This window comes from Ranitomeya imitator, chromosome 1 (genome assembly GCF_032444005.1).
Source record: "Ranitomeya imitator isolate aRanImi1 chromosome 1, aRanImi1.pri, whole genome shotgun sequence".
Classification (NCBI taxonomy): Eukaryota; Metazoa; Chordata; class Amphibia; order Anura; family Dendrobatidae; genus Ranitomeya; species Ranitomeya imitator.
The window spans coordinates 12982577-13007466 of NC_091282.1; the positions used below are offsets into that span (position 1 = coordinate 12982577).

At 43.1% G+C, this 24890-nt stretch overlaps 1 pseudogene; it reads left to right on the forward strand.

Moving 5' to 3' along the window:
• Positions 1-20754, forward strand: part of LOC138658290 (zinc finger protein 850-like) — a 242457-nt pseudogene extending 221703 nt beyond the window's left edge.
• The last annotated feature ends 4136 nt before the right edge of the window (positions 20755-24890 follow it).

Genomic DNA, 24890 nt, shown 5'->3' on the forward strand with positions numbered 1-24890 from the left:
TGGGGACACAAAAAGAAAAAATGGGTAAAGGTTAAGGGGTATTAACGTCAGCGACAAAGGGGGATTGATATCCTCCAGTTTGGGTGTGGGTTGAGGAGAACGAGGAGGAGGACGAGGGGGAGGAACCACCATATTTTAACACACTGGACGGGATGCCGACGTCAGTCCAGCCTGTTGAGGGTGGCGATAATGCCAACGCAGCAGGTGAGGGAGGAGGGACGACCAGTGTCCTAGCTAATGTGGACTGGCTATGGCTACTCCTGCTTCGGGTAGACCCAGGCTGGGTACTGGGTGTGCTAGTTCTTCGAGCAGCCATAGCCGACGTTGTAGTTCTGGTCTTTTCTTTTTCTCCTCTCTCCCTCTGTGTGTGGTCCGGCTTCCCGTCTTTGTGCCCTTGAAGGCCTGGCAGGAGCAGAAGTTTGGGGCTCTGTTCTATGGTGGCGGCGGCGGTGGCCCTCGGCACGCGGAGCTCTGTGTTGGTGCTCTGCAGCAGGAGTCGGAGCCATGTTAGCCAGCGATGGTACTGCGGGCATTGTAGTCGCTGACTGCATGACCCGAGCCTGCTGCAGAGCAGTCACATATGCATTGTTGTAGGCCTCCATCACCGAAATCTGGAGTTCCGGCGTAAGATGTTCCACCATGCCCTTCTCAATGGCACTAAAAAAATGTTTGGCCGGCCTCGAGAGCTCCATTCCATTGTTTGAAGACGCCGGTCGATATTGGACAGAGCTGTGTCCATTCTATCGCCCAGCGCCTTGAAAGAATTCTGGAAGACCGTACTCAAAAGCAAAAATTCGGGCAGTAGCGGCCTGTCCGAGGCCCGCTGACGCTGTCGGGAAGACCCGAAGGAAGGAGAGACAGAGGCCTCGGCCAGGGGAACATCTGATGGACCGGCTGCCGGTTCGCCAGATTGTGGTGGTGCAGACCTGCTCTCGCTGTGGGATGGCTGTGACGGGTCAGATGACGATTCACGAAGGACCGCTCCAGAGGGTCGGACAGGCTCGCGAGTGCTGCTGTGTGTTCTGGGAAAACATAAGGAAACCATTAGTATACAAAATATAACATTTCACATTCGTCACCACCTGTGTAAAAGTTAACATTGCATCACACATTATAATTTAACATAACTGTTAAGGGTTAGTTCAGTCTGTCAGTCGTAACGGTTTGCTGATTGAACCGGCCAGCTGCCTGACATGGCTGATGCGACCAATCAGCGCGGGTCACAGGCCTGATTAAAATGCCCGCTCCTTACTCCCCGCAGTGAATGCCCGTCGCCCGCATACTCCCCTGTCATTAATTAACTTTACCGGCGGTATCCATTGCCGCCGTTAATGTTAACCAATTTTTAATATTGACACTGCATATGCCGCATCAATATTAAAAATAGAATACATTTATTTTTTTCTAAATAGTCACCCATGTTTGGCGTTTGTAACACCTGACAATTACGCTTATCGTCGGAACTGCCATGACGTCACGGTCATGTGACCGAGACGTCATCACAGGTCCTGCGAGCTGAGCAACCCTGGGAACATAACCTGCCGTGGACTAGAAGGTATGCCGTGTCTATTATATTTTTCCTTTTTTTTTTTAAATCTGGGATAAACCTGGATGGGCAATATACTACTCCACTATGAAATATTGCCCGGGCATGGCCAATCTACTATCTGTCTGTGTGTATACTTTGTACTTGCCAAAATAAATGGCTGGGCAATAAACTACGTGGCTGGGAAATATACTACGTGAATATGCATGTTTTCCAAACGAGGTGTGGGAATAGGTACTATACTTACTCTCGGCTTTCAAGGACCGGTCACAGGAATTGCAAAATACGATTGTATTTATATATTGAGGTCCTTGAAGCTGCAGCACCACTACGAATCTGTCCCTCCTTTTTCAGGCCCCTCTTGAAACGGTCCTTCATGGAGCGCCATCTGGTCTTCAATTGTTTAACTGTGTATAAAGTAAAAAAAAAAAATTAGGTTGAGAGAAAATATTGAAATTGATAACGCAACCGTGTGCAATCCCAATAGAAGACATCACAGACGGTTGTGTATCCTGGCATGATGGGTCAGAGCAGCATTTCGGCAATACTTACGAAATTTATCTTTGACCGCGGGGGAAGCGCTGTGGAAGCCATCCCACAGCGATTTTGCCACCTCAAGCCACAAACGGCGCAACACGCCATGGTCCGCGTGCCGGGGGTCACGGCTGTCCCACAACGGGCCTCGCTCCTGTATGGATGCAACCATGAGGTCGATGTCCAGTGGTTCATCATGGGCCCGTTGTGAAACCTAGAATAATTGGAAAATATTAATGTTTGCAAGATAAAAATTGTTCTCCCCCTCCCACCACCCCCCATACCCAAAAAAAAAATAAAAAAAGTTAAAGAAAAAAAAGACTAGGTTGTTTGAAATAAAAACTTACTCGCCGTCCTGCCACCACAGCTTGGTCCCGTGGTCTCTGCTCCTGAGGGCTATGTTCCTCTTGAAGAAGCCTGGAAAATAGTTTAAAAAAAGTTGAGTGACCCGTCTACAAATGACACCGAATAGTAAGCAACAGTAGATCATGTACTCACCGGCCTCCTCAGCGGTGGGGTGATGCTTGACTCGCTGGCCATTTTTACTAGATGAAATTCTGAAATAAAAAACAAAATAAAATTTATCCTATGCACAATACAGCGGAACATAGGAAAATATAAAAAAAACAATACATTTAAATTTCAACCACAAGGAACATTGCACTTATGTACAATGCCAACTGAACTAACGCTGAGCAAACAACCTCCACATTGAAACAAAAAACAATGGCAGAGACAACACAATGCCAGAGTAAACAAAAGCCTAAAGGTACCGTCACACTTAGCGACGCTGCAGCGATACCGACAACGATCCGGATCGCTGCAGCGTCGCTGTTTGGTCGCTGGAGAGCTGTCACACAGACAGCTCTCCAGCGACCAACGATCCCGAGGTCCCCGGTAACCAGGGTAAACATCGGGTAACTAAGCGCAGGGCCGCGCTTAGTAACCCGATGTTTACCCTGGTTACCAGCGTAAAAAAACAAACAGTACATACGTACATTCAGCTGTCTGTCCCTTGCCGTCTGGTTCCTGCACTGACTGCTGGCCGTAAAGTGAAAGCACAGCACAGCGGTGAGTCACACAGCGGTGACTCACCGCTGTGGCTGTGCTCTGCTTTCACTTTACGGCCAGCAGTCAGTGCAGGAACCAGACGGCAAGGGACAGACAGCTGAATGTAAGTATGTACTGTTTGTTTTTTTACGCTGGTAACCAGGGTAAACATCGGGTTACTAAGCGCGGCCCTGCGCTTAGTTACCCGATGTTTACCCTGGTTACCAGTGAAGACATCGCTGAATCGGTGTCACACACGCCGATTCAGCGATGTCTACGGGGAGTCCAGCGACGAAATAAAGTTCTGGACTTTCTTCCCCGACCAGCGATCTCCCAGCAGGGGCCTGATCGCTGCTGCCTGTCACACTGGACGATATCGCTAGCGAGGACGCTGCAACGTCACGGATCGCTAGCGATATCGTCTAGTGTGACAGTACCTTAAAGATAACAAAACAAATACACAACAGACCCTATGTCGTAATCCAAAAAGACAGTTTTTTTTTAACAAAATTTTTACTACATTGATTGCAAAAAGTCAAAAGAAAAGCCAAACCATACCGCCATACGTGACAATTAAAAAAAAAAAAACGGCTAAATATAAAGACCTTAAATACCTCAGAAACTGATTAAAAAAGCAAACATTTCTATTTAAAAAAAAAAAAAAAATTTGGAACAACAGCATGCACGGAGCAACCCAAAAAACACAATAGATTTTTGAAACAAAAAAATTAACAACCCCAAAAAATTAAGGACAGAAACGGCAATCCTGGATACACCACCATACTTTACAATAAAACCGACAGGGCGGGAGACAATAAAAGGCCATACAACGCCATACATCACAACCAGAAACATACAACAATGTCTTTACACAACCACAGTGCACAACATAATACACAACTTGCAATAAAAATAATTACATTTAATAAAAGGGCGCAGAATCATTCTATACTACCATACTTTACAATAAAACCAACATGGCCGGAGACAATGAAACGCCATCATATAACGCAAGAAAAATACATCACAACTGAATACAAAAAACACCCCCAAACCAATAAATGGAAAAGAAAAATCTATCCTGGAAAGAACAATAATCAAGGCCGGAGACAATGAAAAGCCATCCTATACAACGCCATACATCACAACCAGACTAAAAATACAACAATGTCTTTACACAACCACAGTGCAGAATATAATACACAACTTGCAATAAAACAATTTAAAAATAAAACATGTAGAAAATGCGCAGAATCATTCTATACTTACATCTCTGGACAGCAGATGATGACGTCTGGTGTGTTGGCTATGCTGCAGCAGAAGTGACAAACAATCCAAACATTCTCTTTATATATGGGGGATGTTTATCACTGTCTAGACACTTTTTTGTGTAATTTTATTTAACGACGCATGCGTCGCACGACGCACGCACTTGCGTCACGTGCGTTGTCAATCGGTTTCAATGTGAGATTGCAACGCAATGACGACGCACGAGCGACGCAAGTTCGACGCATGCGTTTTATCGACGCTACAAAAATGCAACATGTAGCGTCTCCGACGCCACCCCAGGTGCAGTGAAACGACGCATGTGTCGTGCGTTTTCACAAAAACGCATGACAACGCATGCGTCCCCAATGTTAAAGATAGGGGCGCATGACGCATGCGTCGTTGTGCGTCGACGACGCTGCGTCGCATGACGCTAATGTGAACGTAGCCTTATTACAGGCCCATATGAAAAGATGTAAATATTTAAAATGATGGATCACATAATATAGGAATAGTCGATATTGGGGATAAATATATAAGGTGTCCAGTGGAGAAATGTTATATTGTATACCGTTGTATACTATGGACCTGGAGTGGAAAAAATACTATACCTAGCTATGAGCCTGGATGTACTTTTGCGCGCTGATTGTAGCGCTATGTGACCGCTCACTGGAGTCATCTATCATGAAGAAGTCTATGGAGCATTACTGAGTCAGGTGCAGTTGCCGATTAAATAGATTCAGTGTGCTGACTATGCTGGATTCCATCATTATAGCGCTATGGGACCGCTCACTGGAGCCATCGGTCATGAAGAGATCTATGGAGAATTCCTCTGTCATGCGCAGTTGCCGACTATATGGAGTCAGTGTGCTGATTGTGCTGGAGTCCGGGACTGCGACATGCGCATATGAGCTACGGACAGGGATAATGTCACGAACATGCGCAGTACAATGTGCACCATTGGACAAGAGTGGGCGGTGTTTGTTTACTACTGACATGTGGACCAGCAGCCTATGAACTAGCGCGGTGAGGAGCGCTGCATGCTGGGCATATGTCGATCACATGATCTAAGATTTAGGAGCTGATTGGACTGCTCCTGTTCTGAACACGCCCACAATGCCATGACGATCGTGGATGCAGTACCCGGATTGGTGCGAGTGATATTTGTTTACATTGTGGACTTTGGGGACTTATTGGGGATTTATGAGTGTGATACAATAGCGTCGAGCGATCAGAGGTAGTTGGACTATGTTAGCGGCTAGTATATATAGGGGGCTGGCAATGTGGGACTGTTTTTATATGTATATATGTATGTTGCACTATGATGTATTTTTTCCAGGTGTATGGAGCCACACCATTGGTTGCTTGTTAATTAATGGGTTTGGCCTAAGGGTATATAATGGTGGTTGTATTGTCTTTTCACTATGCTTGAAAAAGGTCCACGGACCGAAACGTTGCAGATGGCAGAATAAATACAGGAGCTGTTTTTTCACAATTGCTGTGGTGCTGTCCTTCTCTTCATGCGCTTCTGGATTTACCTACTGGGATGGATCCCCTGGTGAGGACGTGCACTCTGCTGTCCATAGAGACATTGCCATTATAGGGTGCGGCTTTACTATTAATATTTGATAATCGCTGAATCGGCGTCACACACGCCGATCCAGCGATGTCTGCAGGAGTCCAGCGACGAAATAAAGTTCTGGCCTTTCTGCTCCGACCAACGATGTCACAGCAGGATCCTGATCGCTGCTGCCTGTCAAACTCAACGATATCGCTATCCATGACGCTGCAACGTCACGGATCGCTAGCGATATCGTTCAGTGTGAAGGTACCCTAAGTCTGCCGTGGATTGTTACTCAGCAGAGACGGGGTTAATTTACTGATCATTCTCCCCCTAAACCGCTGTCGGTCGTCCGTCCCTCAGAATCTGTGCAGGCTCAATGTCGTCATCAGTCGTGGTCGGCGTCCGGCTCCTCCCTCTTGGCAGACACTTGTGTCACCTTCCTTGGTCTTCTCCTTCATACTCTCTTTTTCTTTGTGACAAATCACTTTCTCCGTTCTTTGCACTAATCCGCTGTCGCTCGTTCGTCCCTCAGAATCGGTGCAGGCTCAATGTCATCATCAGTCTTGATCGAGCGGCCGGCTCCTCCCTCTTGGCTGACACTTGTGTCTCCATCCTTGCATTTCTCCTTCATTCTTTCTCTCTTCTTTGTGACAAATCACTTTCTCCGTTCTGTACACAAAGTCCTGGATAAATATCGGCACCGGACCGTCCCTCAGACCTGGAAACACGAGTCGCTGTCCTGACATAAAGATGGGACGTGGTGGAGCCGATCACCCGTCAGTCTGACATGGAGGCTTTCCAGCCGTTCTCCGGCCTCCGCGTCTGTTCACCACTCGCTCTGCAGGTGTAGAAGCCAGAACTCTCCGTACTGGAGGAGAAGGTCCGATCACCGCACACTGCTCTCTATAGGGAGTAATGTTTCTCTTTGAAGAGAGCAGCAATTCTGAGAACGTAGAGTTATAAGTCATGCAATGCCCCATGGGACATAAGATATGCAAATTTCCTCTTCCCAGATGCAGAGAACAGGGTATATCGCCACTTAGAGTCAGCAATCCTAGGAGTCAATATCAACGTTTCAACCCCATTCTGATGGGGCTAGTTTCACTTTTTGCATTTTTCCCTCCCTTTCTCCCATAACATCTTTATTTTCCACCCACAGATATTTGAGGTCTTGTATTTTCTTTTGCTCAACGAATTGTGCATTTTACTTTATGATATGATGAAAAATACTAAAAAATTCCAGATGAGACGGCGATTCCAAACTTGGGTATTTTTTGTTTTAGTATTTATTTTGTAGGTTAAAAAAATCAGAATTTTATCTTCCGTTATCGGAGCTGTGTGACGGCTTCTCTTGAACGGAGGCTCACCCTTTATTGGTCCCATTTTGGAGGCACCTGTGATTTACATCTGATTTGTATGTTAGTTCAATTGCTTCTTTCCATGACTCAGGCGAAAAACACATTCATATCATCTTCCCACATCACCATGTGTTTTGATTTTTCATTAGTTACGTCACTATTGAAGAGTGTATACAGATTTTTGGTGTCCAAATAGTATTTATTAAGGTATTTTCCAGAAGAGATGTGATAACTCTTGGGATAGATATGGGGAGAGAGAATTTCACCCTAATGTAGTATCCTTAGTTCTATAAAGTTATAACTTTCTCCTTTTGGAATGTTGTACGATAGAGTCATGGATCATTTATGATTGGATCTTTTTTAGTTCCGGTAAATAAAGCTGAACAATTTTTTTACACCATCCTTCCTCCATTTATCTATAGGGAAGTCCGGAAGGGCGGAATATAAAGAAAGTTTTTCTAATGGGTAACTCATTTGGTTGTTGTAAGAAATGTTCTATCATTTCCTCCAGGTCATAATTGCACGGTGGACCCCGGGTTGCGAACGCACCAATTATAGCATCTATATTTACTCGGTGTGTTCCGCCAGCCCTGACACCGCCTCTAACCTTGTGGAGGATCTCAAAGCAGGACAAAGCTATAAGAAGATGGCAATGCATTTTCAAGTTGCTCTTTCCTCAGTTAGAAACGTAATTAAGAAATGGCAGTTACCAAGAATAGTGGAGGTCAAGAAAAGGCCTGGAAGACCATGCAACATCTCAGTAAAAGCTGCTTGTAGGATTGCTAGAGAGGCAAATCAGAACCCCCCTCTTGACTGCAAAAGACCTTCAGAAAGATTTAGCAGACTAGAGTTGTGGTACATTGTTCTACTGTTCAGAGACACCTGCAAAAATATGGCCTTAATGGAAGAGTCATTAGAAGAATACCTCTCCTGCGTCCACACTATAAAATTCAGAATCAGAAGTCTGCAAAAGAACATCTAAACAAGCCTGATGCATTTTGGAAACAAATTCTGTGGACCGATGAGGATAAAATAGAACTCTGTGGCCACAATGATCAAAGGTATGTGTGGAGAAAAAAGGCACAAAATTTCAGGAAAAGAACATCTCACCAACCATTAAGCCCGGGGGAGGATCAATCATGCTTTAGGGTTGGGCTTCAGCCAATGGCACAGGGAACATTTGACGGGAAGAGGGAAGAATAGATTCAATAAAATTTCAACAAATTCTTGATGCAAACAACACCATCTGTAAAAAAAAAAAAAAAGCTGAAAGTGAAAAGAGGAAGAGGATGGCTTCTACAAAATGGATGATGGTCCTATCTATACATCATAATCCACAATAGACGACCTCAAAAAGCGCAAGCTGAAGGTTTTACAATTGCCCTCACAGTCCTCTGATCTGAGCATCATTGGAAATTTGTGGCTAGACCTGAAAATAGCAGAGGATGGAAGACGCCCCAGGAATCTCACAGAACTAGAGGAATTCTCCAAGGAAGAAAGGATGAAAATCTCTCAAACAAGAATTAAGACTCTTGTCTGAATACAAGAACCGTTTACAAGCTGTGATGCTTGTAAAATGGGGTGCTACTTGGTACTAACTATGCAGGGTGCACAAACTTTTGCATCTGCACATTTTCTTTTCTTTTTTTTGCCTAAAATAGAAAGGAAATTTGTCATCTTGAAATTATCTCTAAGGGATAAAGTTAATTTTCAACTTGCTTAACTGTTCACAATAATAGTAATTTTGTCCAGGGATGGCCAAATGTTAACCCCTTCCCGACATGTTCCGTACTAGCACTGTTCTGCGGGACTAGTACAGCACATCGATCGTGCGGCCTCACGCTGAGCGCCAAGGTGATTGGTTGCGGGTGTCAGCTGTATGTGACAGTGGACATCCCGCAGCAATGTCCACGATCGGTGCTAGCACCAATCGCGGGCATTTAACTCTTCTGATGCCCCTCATTTTGACAGCGTCATAGAGAAGCATTGCTCAGGGAATCCATTCCCTACCTGCTTCCCTCAGGACAACGCAATGCGATTGTGTTGTCCTGAGAGTCTCCACGGAGACCCAAGGCACCAAGATGGCTGCGGGGTCCTGCAGGGAGGTGACTTGCGAGGGCTTGCCTAGAGCAGTACCTGAGACGCCTCCTTCACTGCCTGTCAGATCGCTGATCTGATACTAAGTAGAGCAAAGTGTAAGATCAGCGATCTGGCATTATTTAGTGATGTCCGATACTGGGACAATGTAAAGAAAAAATATTATAATGTCTAAAAATATTTTATAAAAAAAATTCTAAATTCTGTAAAGAAAATATATATAATTTCCAATAAATACACTTATGTAATTAAAAAACTATGAAAGTACACACATTTGGTATCGCCACGTCCGTAACAACCCGCTTTAGAATACTATCCTACTTATTAACCCCTTCAGTGAACACCATAAAAAAAAGAGGCAAAAAACAATGCTTTATCATCATACTGCCGAACAAAAAGTGCAATAAAACACGATCAAAAAGACGGATGTAAATAAAAAGCAGAAAAATAAAAAAGTTATAGCTCTCAGAATAAAGCAATCTACTATATAATTGTCTAAGGGTCACTTCCGTCTTTCTGTCCTTCTGTCACGGATATTCATTGGTGGCGGCCTCTGTCTGTCATGGAATCCAAGTCGCTGATTGGTCTCGCCAGCTGCCTGTCATGGCTGCCGCGACCAGTCAGCGACGGCCACAGTCCGATTAGTCCCTCCCTACTCCCCTGCAGTCAGTGTTCGGCGCCCGCTCTATACTCCCCGCAGTCACCGCTCACACAGGGTTAATGCCAGCGGTAACCGACCACATTATGCCGTGGGTAACTCACTCCGTTACCGCCGCTATTAAACCTGTGTGACCAAGTTTTTACTATTGATGCTGCCTATGCAGCGTCAATAGTAAAAGGATCTAATGTTAAAAATAATAATAAAAAAAAAATCATTATATACTCACCCTCCGCCGCCTTTCTCACTCCTCGCGATGCTCCATGCAAGCGGCAGGTTCCGGTGGCAAGGATGGTATGCCACAAGGACCTGCCATGACGTCACGGTCATGTGACCGCGACCTCATCACAGGTCCCACGCGCCTGCGCGAGAAGGACCTGCCATGACGTCACGGTCATGTGACCGCGACGTCATCACGGGTCCTGCGCTACCAACCCTGGGACTGGAACCTGCCGAGTGCACTGCACACAGGCGACATGATTACAAGGGCTCCCTCGGAAGGTGAGTATATGTTTATTTTTTATTTTTTAACCTGTGACATACGGGACTGGCCAATATACTACGTGGCTGGGCAATATACTACGTGGCTCAGTGCTGTATACTACGTGGCTGGGCAATATACTACATGGCTCAGTGCTGTATACTACGTCGCTGTGCAATATACTATGTGGCTCTGTGCTGTATACTACATCACTGGGCAATATACTACGTAACTGGGCAATATACTACGTGTCTGTGCTGTATACTACGTGACTGGGCAATATACTCCGTAACTGGGCAATATACTACGTGGCTGGGCAATATACTACGTCACTGGGCAATATACTACGTCACTGGGCAATATACTACGTGACTTGGCAATATACTACGTGGCTGGGAAATATACTACGTGGCTGGGCAATATACTACGTGGCTGGGCAATATACTACGTGGCTGGGTAATATACTACGTGACTGGGCAATATACTACGTGACTGGGCAATATACTACGTGACTGGGCAATATACTACGTGACTGGGCAATATACTACGTGACTGGGCAATATACTACGTGACTGGGCAATATACTACGTGAATGGGCAATATACTACGTGACTGGGCAATATACTACGTGACTGGGCAATATACTACGTGACTGGGCAATATACTACGTGACTGGGCAATATACTACGTGGCTGGGCAATATACTACGTGGCTCTGTGCTGTATACTACGTCACTGGACAATATACTACGTAACTGGGCAATATACTATGTGGTTGGTGCAATATACTACGTGGCTGGGCAATATACTACGTGGCTGGGTAATATACTATGGAACTGTGCAATATACTATGTTGCTGGGCAATATACTACGTGGCTGGGCAATATACTTCGTAACTGGGCAATATACTACGTGGCTGGACAATATACTATGTCACTGGGCAATATACTACGTGGCTCTGCAATATACTGCGTGGATATGCATATTCTACAATACCCGATGCGTTAGAATCAGGCCACCATCTAGTGCAAAAATAATTATTTTTCTATAAAATAGTTTTTATTGTGTAAAAGCGCCAAAACATTAAAAAAAATATAAATGAGGTATCACTGTAATCGTACTGACCCAAAGAATAAAACTGCCTTATCAATTTTACCAACGCGGAACGGTATAAACAGATAAAACAAAAAGCAGTTCCTGAATTGCTTGTTTTCGTTCATTCTGTCATCTGAGAATAGAAAGAGATAAAAAAAATGTCACTTGTTTGAAAATGGTACCAATAAAAACGTCAGCTCGTCCCGCAAAAAAACAAGACCTCACATGACTCTGTGGGCCGAAATCTGAAAAAATTATAGCTCTCAAAATTTGGTGATGCAATAACTAGTTTTCGCAATAAAAAGCGTCTTTTAGTGTGTGACAGCTGCCAACCAAAAAACCTGCTATAAATCTGTTATCGCTGTAATCACACGGACCTAAAGAGTAAAGTCGCCTAATCGCTTATACAGCACGAGGAACGGTGTAAAAAAATAAATAAAACCAATTCTTCACATGCTGTTGATTTTTTTCATTCCGCCTCCCAAAGATCCCAGTAATGCTCGGCGCACATTTATCCTGCTCTCTGCGCTGAGCGCTTACACCGGGCTTTCTGTGTAAATCTGAAAATCGTGATTCAGACAGAACCCCCTGCAGAAGATTCCCTATAATGAGGCAGATGGAGGCACTGTGGACGCTATAGGACCTCTGATCTGGCCGTGTCCATCTATTTAAGATTGCATAAAAGACCACAGTTTTGTGCACTTCTGAAAAGGACACCGCTGAACAGAGGCCAGACAGAGTCCAGAGTAACTCTGCTGCCTCATTATAGTGAATGGATCCCTCGGGGGTTTCATCAGAATCACGTCACTCAGATATTAGATGTAAACCCCAAAGTAAGTGCTCAGCGTAGCGTGCAGAATATATGTGATCCCAAACGTTATGTAAAATGTTCCCAATAAAAGCTTCAATTCAATCCACAAAAAAAGTCCCCACTCAGGTCTGTCATCTATTAATGAAAATATAGGGGGCTTCCACCTTACTGGTAGCACAAAGACTCTGGAAAAGCGAGAAAAAAAAAAAAGAAATTCAGCAAATTCTGCACTCCCAAATAAAAATGCCCCCCTCCCTTCTGATCCCCAGTGTGCCTAAATAACATTTAGTGCCCACATGTTTGGCATTTCTGTAGTGATGAGAGCCTGCCTAATTTATGGGTGCATGTCTCCAGAAGCATGAGCTGGGCATAATGTGCTGGTCACTACAGCGTACTGGTCAGTGGTCACTACAACGGCAATTTGCATCCACTGCTGCCTGTTTCTGGAAAAGACGCATGGAGTCAAAATCATCACTACATCTGTAGATAAATTCCCAAAGGGTTATAATTTCCAAAATGGGGTCCCTTGTGGGGGGTTTCCACTGTTTAAGCACATCAGGGGCTCTCCAAACCTTACAAGGCATCCGCTAATCACTCCAGCAAATTTTACATTTAAAAAGTCAAGTGGTGCTCCTTCCCTTCCAAGTCCTCCCATGCACCCAAACAGTGGTATTCCCCCACATATGGGGTATCGGTGTACTCGGGAGAAATTGAACCACAAATTGTATGGAGAAATTTCTCTTGATAACCTTAGAAAAATGCAAAATTTCAAGCTATAAAAGATTTATCTGGGAAAATGTGTGTTTTTGGTTTTTTTCACAGCTTAACGTTATAAATTTCTGTGAAGCACCTGGGGTTTTCAAGGTGCTCAGTACACATCTAGATGAGTCTCTAAGGAGCCTAGTTTCCAAAATGGTGTCTCTTGTGGGGGGTTTCCACTGTTTAGGCACATCAGGGCCTCTCCAAACGTGACATGGCATCCGCTAATTATTCCAGTAAATTTTACATTCAAAAAGTCAAATGACGCTCCTTCCCTTCCAAGTCCTCCCATGCATCCAAACAGTAGTATTCCCCCACGTATGGGGTATCGGTGTACTCGGAAGAAATTGCACAACAAATTGTATGGATCAATTTTCATCTATTACCCTTATGAAAATGCTAAATTTGAAGCTAGAAATGATTTATCTTGGAAAAATGTGATTTTTTTTTTTTAAATTTTTTAATTTTTTTTTTGTATTTACAATTTAACGTTATAAACTGGGAAGCACCTGGGGATTAAGGTGCTCAATACACATCTAGATGAGTTCCCTAAGGAGTCTAGTTTCCAAAATGGTGTCTCTTGTGGGGGGTTTCTAATGTTTAGGCACATCAGGGGCTCTCCAAATGCGACATGGCAACTGCTAATTATGCCAGCAAATTTTACATTGAAAAAGTGAAATGGCGCTCCTTTACTTTTGAGCCCTGCCGTGTGCCCAAACAGTAGATTTCCCCCTCATATGGGGTAACTGCATGCTCAGGAGAAATTGCAAAACAAAATGTATGGTCCATTTTCTCCTTGCCTTGCCTCCTTGCGAAAGTTAAAAAAAATTAGGTCTACATGAAAATTTTTGTGAAATAAAAGTAAATGTTTATTTTTTTTCTTCCACATTCGAAAAATTCCTGTGAAGCACCTGAGGAGTTAATAAACTTCTTGAATGTGGTTTTGAGCACCTTGAGGGGTGCAGTTTTTAGAATGGTGTCATTTTTGGTTATTTTCTGTCATATAGGCCCCTCAAAGTGACTTCAAATGTGAGGTGGTCCCTAAAAACAATGGTTTTGTAAATTTTGTTGGAAAAATGAAAAATCGCTGGTCAACCATTAACCCTTATAACTTCCTAACCAAAAAATTGTTTCCAAAATTGTGCTGATGTAAAGTAGACATGAGGGAAATGTTACTTATTAAATATTTTGTGTGACACCACTCTTGAAAATTGTGAAATTTTAGCCAAATTTCCATTTTTTTTTACCAATTAAGTGCAAGTCATATCAAATAAATGTTACCACTATCATAAAGTACAATATGTCACAAGAAAACGTTCTCAGAATCAGCGGGATCTGGTGAAGCATTCTAGAGTTTTCTAGAGTAGATCTGGGGATTTATTATGATGGAATATAGGCTGAACTGGATGGACAAATGTCTTTTTTCGGCCTTACTAACTATGTTACTATGAGTTATGACTTCATAAAGCGACAGTGGTCAGAATTGAAAAAGTTGGCCTGGTCAGGAAGGTGAAAACAGGCTTCGGGATGAAGGGGTTAACATGCCACTGTTTCCTACAGATGAACTCATGGAAAGAAATCCACCAGAAAGATGTCCCCATCCTCTGTATCCCCAGGACTGTCCACAGGAGAATCACAACATCCCAGAGGGTCATCAGGTAGACGGTGCTGAGCCCTGTACCGGATCTGTATATGGGGGGGACATTTCTGATCGAGGTCATAGATGTCACAGATTTTGGTGGTTTCTTGTATTGTGCTGATTGTTACATCTGATATATCAGGAGGAAGATCCGACTAAGAATAAAGCGAAGGAAGAGACAGAAGAAGAAACGATGTCGAGGGGGGATCAGCCGTGTGTGAGTGACGGGAAGGAGGAGATTCCTGGAGATGTTTCTAGAGGTATGTCATAATGTCTAGTCTGTAATAATGGCCACAATTACGACCGATGTGTGATATCGTGTGAAGTCTCCAGTGCAGTGAAGCTTTATTCACTGTTCACTCCTGTACAGAGTCTGGCGGTGCACCGATAAATAACGGGGCCACTGTCACACCTCTTTTTAAGCACATATCTAATTTTTCTAATTCTACATTTTTTAATATTACTGCCATCCTTTACTTTCATGTTTTTCTTACTTAAGTCCCGTGCTGCCATATAAGTATCTGAGCTTGTGATTCAGACAGAACCTCTGTTGGAAGATTCCCTATAATAAGGAAGATGGAGACACTGTGGATGCACTCTGTGCTATGATTCGGCGGTGTGCATAAAAGGGCGACAGTTTTGTGTATCTTTGAAAAGAAGGATACCACTAAACAAAGGCCAGACAGAGTCCAGAGTAACTCTGCTGCCTCATTATAGGGAATGGATCCATCAGAAGTGTCATCTGAATCACGTATCTTGTAGATTTAGTGGAAACCCTGATGTAAGTTCTCAGCGTAGAGCACAGGATAAATGTGATCCAAAACGTTGTTTACCTCAAAATGCCTCCGATAAAAGCTAGTCAGCCCAAAAAATAGTCCCCACTAAGGTTCGTCATTTGTTCATCATTTGTTAACAGAAATGTAGGAGGTGTCCACATTACTGATAGCACAAAGGCTTTGGAAAAGTGATGTGGCTAACAACAAAAGAAATCCACCAAAATATGAGCTCCTAAATCCAAATACCTTTTCCTCCTGAGCCCTACATAGTTCCTAAACCGCAGTTAGGGTTCATATATTTAATATTAATGTACAAAGGATCCCCACTTCATTTACGGGGTGCGTGTCTCCAGAAGCACGAGCTGAGCATAATGTGCTGGGCACTACAATGTACTGGACACTACAATATACGTGGCACTGCAATGTACAGGACACAACAATGTACGGACACAACAAAGTACAGGGCACTACAGTATACAGGCACTAAAATGTACAGGGCACTACAATGTACTGGACGCTGCCGTGTACACCCACTACAACGTACCAGGCACTGCAATATATCCGGGAACTATAATGGCATAGTTGCCTGTTCACTTAGCAACATCCATTGCTTCTCATTTCTGGAAAACACATGGAGTCAAATTCATCACTACACCTGTAGAAAAATATGTAGAATTGAGAGTCCTCAGTGGTTGATACCTTTCAATGGCTAACTGAAAAGATGGTAAGGAATTGCAAGCTTTCGAGACTACTTAGGTATCGTCATCAGGCATAGTCTCGGTATCAACCACTGAGGACTCTCAATTCTAAATATTTTTCTATCTACTGGCTAACAAGGTACAAAGATATTTATCTTTTCTGTACACCTGTAGATACATTTTCAGTGGTGTACTTACCAAAATGGGATCTCTTGAGGGGGAATTCTGCTCTTCTGCCACTTAGGTATTCTATATATGGAGTCCGCAAACTATTCTATGAAAATTTGTTCTCCAAGAGTCAAATAGCGCTTCTTCCCTCCTGAGTCTGGCCATGTAGCTAAGCAATATTGTACAGACACATATGGGGTATTATAACCATTCCAGTCATTATAATCACCGTAAACAAGAAGAGATCCAGAATAAAAATATACAATATATTTATTGTTTATTAAAAATACTAACAGACAACCGTAAAAAAGTAGATTGTTTCAAGAGAGACTCCACCAGAGTTAAATTAACATAGTATAGCAAGACCTTAAACCAGGTGCAGGAACATATTAATCAAGATGTTAGCAAAATAAATAACTAAATGGCACAGTCAGTCCCCTAATTTTGCGCGTGCTTATGAAAGCTTCACAGTGAAGAGGGAAAGAAACTACAGCCAAAAATATATATGAAGTATAGCTACCTGGAGATCAATAACGGTGGCAACTCCCCACCCCGACACGCGTTTCACCGCTGACTTCTTCATGCTCCCGGTACTGAAATATTAAAGCTCCATTTCTAATTGTGGGGACACTTACGGTATCTACACTAAGGGCATGATAGGAAGCTTGCTACGAGAGTGAAATGTCACTGGTGGTACATTAGGGGGGTAATTCCGGATGACCGGTTTCCTTTAAAAGCTGTCTATTTGCTGCCTAATCTCTGCCACCCCTGACTTGTGCCAATGTCACCAGTTTATAAGTGTTACTCACTTTACCTGTCATTGTGTTAATGTTAAGGCATGTAGTTATCTTCCTTATTACTGGTACTATTACTGATGACTAATGAGGGTTTTCATTGTGAGCTCCATAAAAAAAAAATGAAATCCCTCTATCTTTCATCCTCATAGGTAATTCTTGTGAGAATATCAATTTATCACTAAATTGTGAAAAAGAAGATATCAGGAAGCACTTTAACAAAGAAAATCTCATTACCCATCATGGACCTCCTGGACTTCACAATACTTCACTTTCTTATAATCCTCCTAATCATGAGGAACCCTCTTCTGAGCAATCTCATATTGTTACCACAATTCCAGGTGACAAAGTGGATACAAGATTTCAGTGTGACAAGAAATTTACTAAAAGCTTAGTTTTTTTAACACAAAGAAGGCACAAAGGGGAGAAGCCATACTCCTGTTCAGAATGTGGGAAATGTTTTACAAAGAAATCAGAATTTGTTATACATGAGAGAATTCATACAGAAGAAAAGCCATTTTCATGTTCGGAATGTGGGAAATCTTTTTTATATAAATCATTTCTTGCTACACATGAGAGAATTCACACAGGAGAAAAGCCATTTTCATGTTCGGAATGTGGGAAGGCCTTCACAGATAAAGGGAGTCTTACTATACATGAAAGAATTCACACAAGAGAGAAGCCATACTCCTGTTCAGAATGTGGGAAATGCTTTATAGATAAAGGGAGTCTTATTAAACATCAGAGAATTCATACAGGGGAGAAGCCATTTTCATGTTCCGAATGTGGGAAATGTTTTACAGATAAAGGGGGTCTTATTAAACATCAGAGAATTCATACAGGGGAGAAGCCATATTCATGTTCCGAATGTGGGAAATGTTTTACAGATAAAGGGAGTCTTATTAGACATCAGAAAATTCACACAGGAGAGAAGCCATATTCATGTTCAGAATGTGGGAAATGTTTTACAGATAAAGGGAGTCTTATTAGACATCAGAAAATTCACACAGGAGAGAAGCCATATTCATGCTCTGAATGTGGGAAATGCTTTATAAATAAAATAAATCTTATTAGACATCAGAAAATCCACACAGGAGAAAATAAATTTTCATGTTCACTGTGTTGGAAGTCTTTCACGGTTCAAGAGAGTCTTATTAAACATCAGAGAATTCATACAGGAGAGAAGCCATTTTCATGTTCAGAATGTGGGAAATGTTTTACAGATAAAGGGTATCTTATTGCACATCAAAGAATTCACACAGGAGAAAAACCTTTTTCATGTTTGCAATGTGGAAGGTGCTTTAGAGAGAAATCACAACTTGTTAAACATCAGAAAATCCACACAGGAGAAAAGCCATATTCATGTTCAGAATGTGGGAAATCTTTCACGGTTAAAGGGAATCTTATTACACATCAGCGAATTCATACAGGAGAGAAGCCGTATTCATGTTCACGCTGTGAGAAATGCTTTGCAAAAAAATCAAATCTTGTGAGCCACGAGAGAAGTCACACATAGAAGCATGTTCAGAATGGTGGAAATCTTTCACACATAAATCATATCTTGTAACACAGGAGAGAAGGCATGCAGGAAAGAAACGATAATTATGTTCTGTGTTTTATAAATTTTAATAAACATTGCTCAGCATAAATGAGTACGCCCCCTTTGATCGGTAAGATTTTTATTAATATCTCACTGAATACAAGAACAATTTCTAAAATGTTGCCAACACTGAGTTTCATGGAACATTTTTTTGTAATCAGAACATGTATTTTAGGTTAATATAACTTTCATTACAAAATCTTAAGGTTTACACAAATTAGTTGATAAAAAATTAGTACACCCCACATCAAAAGCTACTACATCTATCATTTTGTATGTCCTCCACGATTTTTAATGACAGCACCAAGTCTTCTTGGCCTGGAATGAACAAGTTGGTTGGTTAGATAATGGATCATCAACTTTCTCTTTTTTTAAGCTGAAGCTGCAACCCATACAATGAGGTCCTTGTTATGGGGTACTTTAACTACCCGGATATTAACTGGGAAACGGAGACCTGCGAAACCCATAAAAGCAACAGGTTTCTGTTAGTAACCAAGAACAATTATCTTTCACAATTTGTGCAAAATCCAACCAGAGGAGCAGCACTTTTAGATCTAATACTATCTAATAGACCTGACAGAATAACAAATCTGCATGTTGTCGAGCATCTAGGAAATAGCGACCACAATACAGTATTGTACAGTTTCACTTGTCTTTCGCTAGGGGGACTTGTCAGAGAGTCACAAAAACACTGAACTTTAGGAGGACAAAGTTTGACCAGCTTAGAAATGCCCTTAATCTGGTTGACTGTGACAATGTCCTCAGAAATAAGAATACAGATAATAAATTGGATATGTTTAAGAATATCTTAAATAGGCACTGTAAGCGGTTTATACCTTGTGGAAATGAAAGGACAAGAAATAGGACAAACCCAATGTGGCTAAACAAAGAAGGAAGAAGGGCAATTAACAGTAAAAAGAAAGCATTTACACAACTAAAGCAGGATGGCACCGCTGAAGCTCTAAAAAACTATAGGGAGAAAAATACTTAATCTAAAAAACTAAATAAAGCTGCCAAAAAGGAAACAGAGAAGCACTTTGCTAAGGAGAGTAAAACTAATCCCAAACTGTTCTTCAACTATGTCAATAGTAAAAGAATCATAAGTGAAAGTGTCGGCCCCTTAAAAAATTGTGAGGAAAGAATGGTTGTAGATGACGAGGAAAAAGCGAATATGTTAAAACGCCTTCTTCTCCACTGTATTCACGGTGGAAATTGATATGCTAGGTGAAATGCCGATAGACAAAGAAAACCTTATATTAAGGGTCTCCAATCTAACCCAAGAAGAGGTGCGAAACCGGCTAAATCTTATTATTAAAATAGATAAATCTCCGGGTCCGAATGGCATACACCCACGAGTACTAAGAGAACTAAGTAATGTAATAGACAAACCAGTATTTCTAAGGCTGTGCACACGGTGTGGATTTGGCTGTGGATCCAAAAAGGACGTATCGAGGGGGACCCACCACACCTACCACACGGGTGTGGTGGGTCCCCCTCGGTACGTCCTTTTTTAGTAACTATACCTTGATTGTTTTTTCAGCTTTGTATACTCATATAACATCATACTTATTAGCGATCATTGTTCCTTTACCTGCCTGTATTTAACATGCACACAATATTAGTTTATTGTTAACTTAGTAACTTCTTATACTTATATTAATCATTAGTCGTTTACACATGGTGGTTAATACTGTGAACGTGTATTGTATAAACTATCTGTATTTTATTCACTGTTGTATACTCTGTCTGTTTTATGGGCGTTGGCGTGGGTGTCCCACCGCTTGGTCTTCTGTACCTGTGGTATCTGCCTTGTTTTTACTATAGTTATTTCTCAGTAAAGATATTTATACTTTTATCAGTACTTGGCCTTACGTGAAGGTGTTTTGTTTTTCTTTGGTGTTTTCCTTCATGGTGATATATTGGATATAATTAGGTGTGTTGATGCTCTAATGACTTTATTAGGGTTGTGCTCGTTGCCGTATGTGACATTCATGCTGCCCTAGGCACTTTATGTGGTCACGTGCCCTACTGATAAGTCAGACTGAAAGTGCCCATACCTTTTAGGCCTCTTTCACACGTACACCCACTATAATCTATAGGGCTGCGCACATGTTCACACGGACAGTGTGACCCACAAGCAGGCTCGGACTGGCCCATAGGGGACTCTGTCGGTGGGCCAACCCAACTGTATGGGCAGTACTTGGCATAATTTACCTGATTCACTCTATTCAGAAAATAGCACAATCTCATTATTCAGTAACCAAACTAACTAATTTAGTGTTATATACAGATATAGGTAAATTTGTGAACGAGGGTAGTGTAATATTTGTATGCAGGTGAAAGTGGGCCCCCCCAAAGTTAATGTTACTGGTGGGACCTTTGCACCCTAGTCAGACACTGCCCACAAGTAAACATGTCTGTTTATTCTGGCAACATGGATTTATACATGTCCTGCACATGGATGACATAAAGTGTGACATCCGCATGCCCATCTGTGTGACACGTAATGGAATAGAATGCAGAATAGAAATGACAGGTGTTTAGGTGTTAGATGTGCAAAGATATAGATAACCATGAGATATATAATTTGTATCTTGTGTGTGTAGTTTACTGTACTTGTATTTAGCTAATAAATGGAAAAAATGGCTTGGGGTTCTCCGTATTTTTGATAACCAGCAAAGGTAAAGCAGACAGTTGCGAGCTGATATAATTAGACTGGGAAGGTCCATGGTTTTTGGGCCCTTCACGGCCTAAAAATACCAGCCCACAGCCGCCCCAGAAGTGGCGCATCAAACATGATGAATAAATGCTACTCCTCATTATCTTTCAACAATTAATTGATTAAACAAAAATCCCCTGCAGGTTCGCAGTAATCTTCCGAATCCGATGTAGTCCAGAAAACAGAAAACGAGAGAAGTAAAAACAGGAGACTCCTTTGTTCACCAATTTATTACCAGAAATGTTCCCATAGAGCTGTGATATAGTCCAAGTTCCCCAAAACTGGCTCCCACATGTGTCTATGTGCAAAAAAAAGGCATCCTGCGGGCAACTTTGCAGGATGCGTTTTTTGCACAGAACAACGCATTGCAACGTCTTTATAAAGACGGAAGTGTGAAAGTAGCCTAAGGCTCACAGGCTATTAAACCACTGCCAATCACCTTCATATAACCGATCAGCAGTCATTTAAGTGCCGCGTCTGACCAGTGCAAATACCGCCTTACATCCCGGTGCCTTATAGGTGACGTCTTCTCTGATTAGAGTTGCTCACATCCTTTTCTTCTTCCTCTGCTCCTGATTCCAGGGTAAGTTTTCACATCCACCGCTCATCTCCATAGACGTCCCTTTTCCCCGTTCTTCTACAGCACATGACAACACAGCGCCTTTAACAATAAAAGTGTCATTTTAATACCACCTGCATGAAAATATCTGCCCCTGCTGTGCCCTAAATAAGCCTGTGCTGTGCCCCTGAATAAATAATAACGCCCCACTGTGCTCCGTGCACAATAAAGGACATCCACACTGTCCCTCTTATGATACAAGGCCTCCTCTCCTATAATATATTGCCTCCACATTGTCTCCCTTAAATACTAGAACCAACACACCATCCCTCCTCCATATGTAAACTATGGCTTCCACACTGTCTTTTCTTATGAATAATAACTGTCCAACCATCCCCCCTTACATACTGTATCCACCACCACCCCCCCTTACCTATGGCTTCGTCACTGTCCCTCCTACACACTATACCTACGTTATGACCTATAAACCTCCACACCCTCCCTATCTGTAGTGCCCCTCCCCACAAAGCCCCCTCTCCATACTGTGCCCCATCACACTGTACTCTCTTTCCATATTTTGCCTACACAATGTCTCTCCTTATGTACTGCCTCCCATATTGTATCTTCAGCTCCACTAAGGTGCACTTACCGTCTGTCGTGGCCGAGGGAAACAAATTACCTAGAGTGGACCCTCTGGGCCAAGGCACCGAAGCACTCCTGGGTGAGCGGGCCCTAGTGGAGCCAACTCCTATACAGGGATTGTCAGGGGCAGACCAAGGGGTTGTACCCCGACAGCCGCTACCGAGAGGCTCAATGGGAAGCAGGAGCTAGAGAAAGGGCGGGCACATGGGTTAGGATGGGATTGAAGGCAATGAGTACAGGGAGTGCTGTGGATGAGGGACAGTGGCTGGAGGAGAACCTAAGTGAAGGATAGTCTGGGTACGGGAACCACTAGGGACGAGAGCCAGAGACAAAGCTGTAGAGGGAAAGAGAACAGAGACAGAGTAAGGCTAGGCAGAGGCAAGCTACATAGAAACAAGGTGCTAGGGAGCCCGAGTAAATACCGCTGGATAACACGATAATCAGGCACCTCCGGAGAGAGAGTGCTGCCTAATATACCCCCATACATACCCCCATTGGCCAGGACGGTGCTTCTGGGTCAGGGAACATCGGTGCTATAACAAGAAGAGAGTGCGGGCCGTCGCGTCATAAGCGGTCCAGTGCACATGCACAAGCTCCCAAGTGTCGTGACCGGCAACGAGATCGGAACTGCAGGAGGAGCGATGGTACGCGGGGACACCAGAGCCAGAGAACCAGCGACAGGAAGCGGGACGTGAGTGATGGAGAACCGGGCCGCAGCGGAGTGAGCGACGGGGGCCAGGAAGCAGACGGGGAAGTGATAGGCAGTGCAAACTCTTCTTTGCACTGCCTATTGGTGGCTGCAAAATGAGTTACCAGAATCTGTTAGTGAGCTCGCTATGATAAATTTGTAACTCTTAACTGACTTCTCCCAAGCTCTTCTCAGCTGATTTGTAGCCACAGATGGCATCCAATTTTAATGTTGAGGGGGAAAAAAAAGCCTGGCATGTAGAGGCCTTTTTTTTCTGGCAACTAAACCACTAAAATCTATTACATATGCAAATGAGGGGGCTTTGGTGCACAAAAAGATAAACCAGCTCATCCCAGCTAGGATTCCTAGGAAGCACGGCCCTACAAAGGACCAGTTGTGGAACAGAAATGGAAAATAGGGATTTTTGTGTACTCACCGTAAAATCCTTTTCTCCGAGCCAATCATTGGGGGACACAAGACCATGGGTGTTATGCTGCTGCAACTAGGAGGACACTAAGTTAACACAGAAAAATTAACTCCTCCCCTGCAGTATACACCCTCTCACTGGGCAATATTCAACCAGTTTGGTAGAAAAGCAGTAGGAGTATTAAACGAAAGACAATAAAACTATGTCAAAACCAAAAAAGTAACAACAAGCCAAAAGGATAACAGGGTGGGTGCTGTGTCCCCCAATGATTGGCTTGGAGAAAAGGATTTTATTGTGAGTACACAAAAATCCCTATTTCTCCTACGCCTCATTGGGGTCACAGGTCCATGGGACGTCCTAAATCAGTCCCTGGGTGGGGAGCAACATAGCTGCTATTACCCCATGTACCATAGACTTACAGCCAAGGTACTACTGCCGACTGCAGAATGCACCTGCCAAGGGCAGCGTCTGCAGAGGAAAGAGTGAATGTGGAAATGCTTTGTAATAGTATGCAAGCTGGACCAAGTCACAGCTTTGCAGACCTGTTGTGCTGACGCCTGGTGCCGAAAGGCCCAAGAGGCACCCACTGACCGAGTAGAATGTGCCTTAATCCGTGCTGGGATAGGAGTACCCTTGACACGATAGGATTCCTGAATAGCCGATCGTATCCACTTGGCTAGAGTGGCCTTGGAAGCGGGTAAGCCCTTCCGTTGTCCCTCTGGAAGCATGAACAGGACATCTGACTTGCGGAAGGGAGCCATCCGTGAGATGTACCGTCAAAGAGCCCTATCCACATCAAGAGTGTGCAGAGCTTTCTCAATGCGATGGAATGGTGCCGGACAACTTTGAGACACGCCTGGTTGACGTAATAGCCACTAGAAAAACTACCTTCCAGGAAAAGAAAGTCAGAGAGACGTCCTGCAGTGGCTCGAAAGGGGCCTCCTGAAGAGCTCCAAGGACCA